The 9,134-nt window shown below is 45.8% G+C and overlaps 1 long non-coding RNA gene across 1 annotated transcript; it reads right to left on the bottom strand.

The window, feature by feature from the left end:
• Positions 1–1,987: 1,987 nt before the first annotated feature.
• On the bottom strand, positions 1,988–7,182 carry LOC106147664. Its single transcript, XR_001232593.1, has 3 exons — positions 7,096–7,182; positions 4,087–4,306; positions 1,988–2,091 (listed from the first exon to the last, which is right to left on the bottom strand). It is a non-coding gene; the product is annotated as an uncharacterized LOC106147664 (long non-coding RNA).
• Between the last annotated feature and the right edge of the window lie 1,952 nt (positions 7,183–9,134).

Below are 9,134 nucleotides of genomic sequence, written 5' to 3' on the forward strand. Positions count from 1 at the left end.
CCTAGTGGGTGAGCGGCTGCCATCCTGTCCACATAAAATGCACCGGTTAGTACACTACAAACACGGAATACTCGTAGAACTAACTCTCCTTAATCCCCTTCTGTGGCCCCACCAACCACTGATGTTTTCTGTATCTCTGGTCTAAAACATTTCTTTTCTTTTTCTTTTTTTGAGACAGGGTCCCACTATGCATTTCAGGGTGGCCTTAAAGTCAATTTGTTGCCCAGGCTGGCCTCAAACTCACCATGATCCTCCTGCCTCAGCATCCTGAGTGCTGGAATCCCAGCATGTGTCACCATGCCTGGCTTAAAAATTTTTAATACAAAAGTTAGAGATTGCAATAAAAAGTGACAAGAAAAGAAAACAACAGTAAATGACAACTCTCAAACAATTCATAAAAGTACAATATATGCACAAATTGATTTTAATGTGTTTTTACGATCTACTTTTCAAAATGCCTGTGCTCTGTGTGTGTGTGTGTGTGCATGTGTGAGTGTGTGTGTGCTTATTTTGGGAAAGTTGTGCTCGTGCTCTAGTCCAGGTGGTCCCCAGTGTTCCATCCTCCTCCCTCTGCCTCCTGAATGGTGAAAGGCCTGGTGCACCTTGCCTGGCTGTGGTCATCAGATTTATTTATCACTGAAAAGAAACCCAAAATGGGAGTCTTAATCCTTGTACTTGTGTTCAGGCTTTGGGAGGTGGTGAGTGAGGGGCTTTAAACACCCAGGCACATCTCCTGGCTCAGGCCTGCGCGTCTGGTTAGGAGCCTCCTCAAAGACAGGGTTGAGGACAGTAGTGCAGGTTCTGATGATGGCAGAACCGCTTCAGTTCTTTCCAGGCTTTTGGTTCCCAGGAAATTGCCTGCTCCGGCACTGTGACCAACAGGCAGGGAAGACTGGATTAGAGGATAAATGTCTGTGAGAAATGCAAGCATGGCTTGAGGGTTCAAAGTCACTCCAAAGCAGGGTGTGGTGGCACACGCCTGTGAGCCTAGGGCACAGGAGGTTGGGGCAGGAGGATTGCTAAGAGAGCAGGCTACAAAATAAGAACAAAACCAGCTTGCACTACAATAAAGAAACTACCTCAAAACAAATCCATCAAGAATAGTTTAACAGCTGAAAATTAAGCTGGAATGAAAATGTGTTTTAATATTTGAAAAACAGATGAATTGACTTTGTATGCAATGGACTACAAGACAAAAAGAAACAAATAACTGAAAGAAATAAACAAATCTTTTTCCTTTCAATTGATTAAATATTTCAGAAACTCCAGATATTCATTCATGGTATTTTTATCCTATTCATGAAAATAATTCATTTCTTTTTTTAATACATAAGCAGTTTCAGCTGGGCATGGTATGAACTTTAGACCCACAGAGGTGGTAGGCTGAGGACGGAGGGTAGAAAATTTGAGTTGATTGTGGGACATACTTCCACATAATCATTTATTTTCAGTACAGGGGATTGAATGCAATACATATGCACTGACTGAGCTGCAGCCTAGGATTTTAAAAAAACAATTATTTCTTTACTTATTTGGGACAGGGTCTTCACTTATATGCTAGTGTTCAGGCTGCACTTGACTTTACAGTGGGGCTCCTGCCCCAACGTCCAGAGTGCTGGGATTACAGGAGAGGGCCACCACACCCCGCTAAATCTTTATTTAGAGGCCGGATCCCATGAAGTGTTCATGTGGGGTGGGAAATTGCCATCCTGTTTCCTTAGCCGGCCCGAGTGCTGGGATTGCAGGGGAGCGCCACTATGCCCACATTCCTCCATAGTTTAAAAATGAGTTTATGTCTTTGGTACTTACGTAAATAACACAGATACTCTTATCAAAACATCATTTCATATTAGTAACTTTGAAAACTACCAGAAAAAACACAGTCCTGCTCGCAAGAACTGCTTGCACCCGGCCTGACTCACCAGCAGGGGTCAGGCTTGTCCCAAAGCTTGGAATCCCCTGCACTAGAGATGGTGCCTGCCTGTGCTCCCACTGACTGCCAGGAGAAATTCTGGCCTTCTGCAGAATCCTGATCAGGAGGTGGCCCCGTGGAAAACTGTGTCGCCTTTGTGCACTGTGTCCCTGGCCTCCCTGTTGTCAGAAGCAGAGGAAGTATGTTGGTGATGAGGGAGGTGGACCACGGGCCCTAAGTCTCCATGGTTCTTTATTTGTGCTGTGTACATACTTAGCATGAATCAGGATGCGTGCTAATTGAGAACGTCTAGTCTACCAAGCTGTTACAGAAGTTGCCAGTGTATGGCCAAAGCAGACCTAGTAAACTGATATTTTAACGCAACTTGCATTAAAATTTCTTGCAGAACACCAGGAGGTGGTAGCACATCCCTATAATCCCAGTACTTGGGAGAGTGAAGGAGGTGGAGTGTCATGAGTTTAAGGCCAGGCTATACAGTGAATTTATGATCAGCCTAAATTATCCAGCAAGACCTTGTCTCAAAAAGTAAATAACTTGCAGGAAAGACATTGTGTTTGTTTGTTTGTTTGCATGCACAGTAGTGCAGATCAAATGGAAGACACACACCCACTGGTCCACATCTTCAGGTTTATTTGTCTTTCTGTTTTCAGATAATCTTACTCCATTGGCCAGGCTAGTCTCGAACTTACAGCACTTGTGCCTCAAGTTCCCAATTCTCTGAGATTAGAGAAATGCCGCACCAAGTCTGGCTATGGAAGACGATGCATTTTGTTTGCTTGTTTGTTTTGACAGAAGGTCTTGGTATATATTTCTGGCTTGCCATAACTCATGGAGATCATCCTGCCTCAGCCTCCCAAGTCTTGCAAATGTAGGCATGAACCATCACACTCAGCTTTAAAAAAATCTACCCTTTTTAAAAATGTATGTAAGGTTTTATTAAATATAGAAAACCAACAAGTTCTGGAGAATGAGTGTGGGCCAAGTAAAAGTAGGAAAAGAAGTACACCGTACAGGATGAGGACGGGCCTCTGTGCAAGTTCAAAGGACTGACCAGGGAAGACCACAGTCATCCCTCGGTATATTGTAGTTCACTTACTGCAGCTTCACTCTACCTCAGGTTTTAAAATAAATATATCTAATTCTGTATCACAGAGTTTTCATTATATTGTGGGATTTTGTGGCATAGAGTTAATTATATAATATTTGTGCTTTTAATTATTTTAACCTAAACAATTTAAAACAATATAAATATAGAAATGATAATTTAAACATATTAAATGAATATTAAATTGAAATAAACTATAGTATGTATTTCATCAGCTGATGCATACCCTACTGCACACAATGTGAAGGCAGTATGCCATTACCAGCTGGAGCACGTTTGTCAGCATGAGACTGCATACGGCGCACCACTGGCTGATGGAATGGAAGGCAACCAAGTACAGCACTGTACTCTGCATCCTAAGCGCTGACTAGCTTAGTGACTGTAGCATCTGCTTGCTCTCCCACACTGTGCCCATATGTTCAGCATTTCTCCTTGTGTTTAAGAGTAGATGAATGTTTACAAGAGTGTGGGAAGGGTTAATAATAGAGTGAGGAAGGTTTACAGGAGAGTGGGGAGGGTTTATAAAGCCGTAAACATTACATAAATGTGACACCACTACTTTACAGATTTTCACCCATCACCGGAATATCTGAAATGTAACTCCCATGGCAGGTGAGAATCACTGTATTCTTAAAATCACTTAGGAGAGCAGATCAGTGAAACCCCTGTACACCAGTACAGTTGTACATACTTGTCCACTTCAAACTGTAGCCTTTACTGTGTGTGTGTGGTTTCCTCAGAAGCACTGTGTGAATACTGGGAATGTTTGGTCATTTTGGAAATAATTGATTCTTAAAATTGTTTCAAATTGTGCAAACTTTGTCACAGCAGAGAACTGGTGCTGGTGTGCAGCTCCATGATAGCCTGCTTGCCTGGCACGTGCAAGCTCCTGGGTGTGGTGGATTCACAACCGGTGGTCAACTTGAAACACCCAGGGGACTGAATCAGTGTGGTGCTGGGCTGGAGGGCTCCCCTGAGGATTGTTGCCAACAACATACAAAGGAGAACCAGAGAGGAAGAAGAGGGGCTCTTGGTTCCCCACACAGACCTGGTCATGCCGGTTGTCCTGATGGGAACTGTGCTGCTCTCATCATCCAAGGAGCTCAGGACCTTGTTATCACTGAAAATGGCTGTGGTTCTCCTTAGGGGGCTCTGGTCCTTGCTGTGAGCCTCGCTTCTGGCTCCAGTGCAGATGCCTCAGCCTGCAGACACACATCATCCCGCTGACACGGACTTTCTAGCTTCCACCACTGACCTGTGGGCCTTCCCTGCAAGAGCCATGAAACAGACTTGCATGAAACATTGTCGTGGGCTCTAGGCCTCCAGCTGGATCCCTGAGGGGCACAGCCTAGGGCTTTAGGTCGGCTCATACAGGACATTACTGTAGGATTCTGGCCCTCAGCTGGAATCTTTCAGTTTTTAGAGTTCGGACAGATATCCCCCATGCTTTTGTACTTGAATCTTTGGGTGACTAATATAAAAAATGATATAAATTATGCATCCTGTATGAAATTGTTTCCCTGGCAAACTCTGCATACTACACTGGGCTTAGTCCCCAGCACTACAGTTGAGGACAAACAACAGCCGTTCATGGTGGCAGGTGGGCACACTCACAGCTCTCTGGAAGGCTGAGGGAAGGGAACCAAAATCTCCAGTCCAACCTGGGAAACACAGCCACTTAGCCAGAGTCCACATTTTTCTTTTATCCTTTTTGAGACAGAGTCTCAGTGTACAGTTCAGGTTGGTTTTGCTTTGAAATCACTGTTTAGCCCATGGTGGTTTTCAACCTGCTGTGATCTTTCTGTCTCAGCCACCGGAGTGGCTGGAGTGTAAGCAAATATCACCAGCCCTGGTGACTCTAGTCTCAAAATAAAAAATACATAAAACTGGGCAAGCAGTTAAGAGCAAAGACTCTGAGTTCATGAATCAGAACCACCATCCATGAAAATTGAAACTGAAAAATAAAATGAAACTGTGCTGAGAATGTCGATCAATGCAGAGACTCTTAATTCAGTTCGAAGTCCTCAACCAGGAAATAAAAATCAAGGTTATGGCAGCTGTATAAGACAGTGATGTCATCCCCACAGAGAACACATCAGAAAACTGTCTGGTACTGTGAGCTGGGACTGTGTCTCCTATCACAGCAGGTCCTGGGCCCAGTCAGGGTGGCAGAGAGGAGGTACTGAAGGTGTGAGAAGTGCTCACAACTGAGGTCATTGGAATCGGGCCTCTGTGATGGGGGAGGTGAGCAGGGACTGTACAGGTGACTATGGAGGCTGTACTTAAACTCTGTGAACCACACATAACTGATCCCTGTAATTGCAGGATCAGGTCTAAGGACTGGGAGACTTTCCTCTGCATGAGGCTAAGAAGTTATGCACGTTGCTACAAAGAGAGAGGTGTGACTCTTTCTACCCACAGCAGTATTCACTGATATCAGGAGGCGCTGAGCTGCATCACAGCATATTTAAGCTTTAGAGACAGAATCTTAAGATGTTGCCCGGTCTTGCCTCATGCTCCTGATCCAAGGCAGGGCGTGGTGATGCAGGACTGTTATGCCGGAAGCGTAACAGTAGGCATATCACTGTGATTTTAAGAACAGCTTGGGCTACACAGTGAGTTTCAGACCAGCCTGATATGGGTAGGCAGGCCCTTTCTCAGAACCAACCAACAAAAAACAAACCACACATTAGGATCATCCTGTTTCAGCTTCAAAATGTGCTGATATTATGGCATTTAATTCAGTTGTGACACTTAAGATCTAATACTTGCACATGGAGGCACATGCCTACAATCCCAGCACTCAGGAGGCTGAGCAAGAAGGATCCTTGCAAGTTTGAGACCAGCCTGGGCTACAAAGGGAGCTGAAGGTCAGCCTGATCTGCACAGTGAGACCCTGTCAGAAAAAGACTAAATAAATAAATAAATAAATAAAGAAGATCCAACACTAGCACTGAGAGCACGAGGGACAGCTAGTCTGCCGTGCCACAAGTCATAAAAGGTGTATTTCCAAAGAGATCACCTGAGAGAACTGGCTTGAGAAAGTCAAATCTTAGACAGGAGCTGCTACAGAGCTGACATTGCAGCTCCTAATGGCAGATGAGGCCGTCACACATACCCAAGTCTCCTTGGGGAGGTGGGAGAGGTGGAAACGTGGGAAAGAGAGGTCCAGAGGTCTGGTTGACTGCCATGGCAGAGGAGCGGGTCTGAGCACACTTGGACTCCTCATGTCCTGGGCACACCCAGTGACTCGCCCTGCCTAGCTGTCCCGCTCTGACCTCTCACTTCCGCACAGCCCCCGGCCAGAAGTACCGCCTCCAAACCACACCCCTAGCCCCGCCTCCATTGCCACGCCCCTAGCCTGCTCAATAAAACGCCTGGTACTTCCGCAATAAACCGGATCTGCGCCATCAGCCTGGTCTCTGGTGTCTCTTTTCACCATGTCGCCTCTTAGCATGGGCCCAGGTCCCTGGACCCAAGGAGGTTCAACCTCAAGTGGCGCCTGGAGCAGGGACCTTGTGCGCCCCCGGGAGTCGGTAAGAGGCCCCCGCCCACATCATGGGCCCTGCGCTTCATAAGGAACAGCCCCCGCAGGCACGGGCACTTGCTGCTCTCTTTCAGGCTAGACATTGTAAAGTCTCTTATAAGACCCTCTCCCAGTACTGGGGGATTCTCCTTTCCTCTAATCCTTGGCTCAAAACTGCTAATCTGTGGGACCCGCAGACATGGTCCCTCCTTATCCGGCGGGTCCAAACGGCCGAAGAACATGAAGGAAAAATCCTTCCCATAGGGCTCCTGCCTGCTTTACTGACTATCAGAGCTTGCTTAACAGGCTCAGAACGCATTACTGGGGAGGATTCAGAAGCCTTCCCTCTCCTGGTGGACTCCGCTGCGTGTGCTGCGGGCAGCCGCGGACTCTGAGCCTTCATTATGGAACAGCTCGAGAAAGACCTCTCCCTGTCGGGGCCCCTCCTGTCCGAACTGGATGTCAAAGAAACCCCCCGGACCAGACGATATAAAACCCTTGACTCCCCAGCCTAAACCACGCAATATATACCCCTCACTCGCTTCTTTGAAACAAGAGCCAAAGATGCCGCCAAGTAAAACTTCTCCACACATGATGGCGCCGAAGAAAAACTCCCCGCCCAGGGCTACTTCCTCTTTGTCACGCAATAAGCCCCGCCCCTTGATGAAAGCGGAACTTGACTGGGACGAGCCTCCAGCTTATCCTGCAGCGCCACCTGCTGGCACTATGCAGACATCACACCCTAAAAATCCATGGGATGGATATCATACAAAAAGAGATTTTAAAGTACAACCATCCCAACAATGGGGTGATTATTACGAAGGATTATGCAAAATCAGAGACAGTCAAGGAAAAAATTGGGAACAGTGGGAAACTGAAATAAATGATATGTTTCCTACAAATTTACATCAAAATCCTACATGCCCCTTAAGATGGTATCCTCCATCCTCCATGAACATTCCACTCTTAAACGCTTGAGAGAAGCCATCAGTTACCACTCATGAGGCCATGAGGCCGTCTCATTTTCCTTCCTCGACCCCTATACCTCACAGTAGAGCTGCTTTCACCGATGCTTCTAAAACAACATATGCTATTATAATTCACCATCCTCACTACTATAACTACCCAAAAATACAAATTACTAGACATAATTTTTTCTGTCCAAGTGGCAGAACTTCTTGCAGTGTTACAGGTTTTACAACACTGCCCAGACTGCTCTATTAACATTTTCTCTGATAGTCAATATGTGGTACAGATATGCCATGTCATCCCACATGCCACCTTAAAACAAAAAGATACTATATTAGATAAAGCCCTAAAAATCTTACAAAACACCCTTCAACATAGAAAACACCCTGGTATATACAACAACTCAGATCCCATATGGGACTTCCTGGTCCCCTTGCCAAAGGAAACCAACTAGCTGACAGCCTAGGCTCTATTCAAGCTATACAAACAGCCCTGTCTGACCCACTCTTACAAACAAAAACACTTCATTCCAGATTTCACTTATCAGCTAAGGCCATTCATCAACTTCTCCCAGAGGTCCCTAAAGCTACAGGTAAACATCTGGTCCGTAGTTGCTCCACATGTATCCCCTTTCTCCCAATTGGCCCACTCCAACCTCAGGGAGTAAACCCCCTAGGACTCTGCCAGATGGCAAATTGATGTCACCCATTTTTCCCCATTTGGTAAATTAAAATACATTCATGTAACCAAAAATACTTTCTCTGGAGCTACCATGGCTATAGCCATGATGGGAGAAATGGCACAACATGCCTCACGCGCTCTAGAAAAGGCCATTCTCATGCTTCGGGTCCCTTGGGACCTAAAAATAGATAACGGACCATGTTATACCAGTCAAACTTTTAAGAACACATGTGCCAAATACAACATAACCTTACATCATGACATTCCCTACAATCCTCAAGGACAAGCTATCATAGAAAGAACTCACCAAACACTCAAAACTTTATTAAAAAAAGAGGGGAATTACACCCCTGGAGCACACCAGATGAACTGCTAACAAAAGCTCTCATACCCATAAATCTTTTAATTTTTGATGAAAAACGTCTTTTCCCGGCCCATAAACATTGGGGCCCATTACTGGCCCCTCCAACACCACTCCCTCTTGTGCGCTGGAAGGATCCCATGACACAATCATGGCAACCCACAGCCCCACTCCTAACCCAAGGCTGAGGTTTCACTTGTGTCTTTCCAGAGACAGCACCCCATCTGGTGTGGGTTCCTGCCCGAGATGTCCGACCAGCCACAGCTGCCGATCTCAGAGATGCAACAACTGGCTCTCAACAACAGACGTCCAGGAAATGGACCGACACGATGTAGGAGACTACAACATCACTCAACCTGTCTTCTCCCCTTGTAAACCTATGCCTTTAAATCCTAACTTGAGACTTACAGATATCACTTGGGATGCCTGCCTTTCTTCACTTAGACCTTTCAAAAATGACAACTATACAGCTCTATGGGCCTCTCCTTTTCTTCACCCTGGGAACAATGAATCCCTTTTTGGGACGCAACCCAGTTTCCTTTACAGGGAGACACTCTAT

This window comes from Chinchilla lanigera, unplaced genomic scaffold (genome assembly GCF_000276665.1).
Source record: "Chinchilla lanigera isolate Chin_1 unplaced genomic scaffold, ChiLan1.0 scaffold00279, whole genome shotgun sequence".
Classification (NCBI taxonomy): Eukaryota; Metazoa; Chordata; class Mammalia; order Rodentia; family Chinchillidae; genus Chinchilla; species Chinchilla lanigera.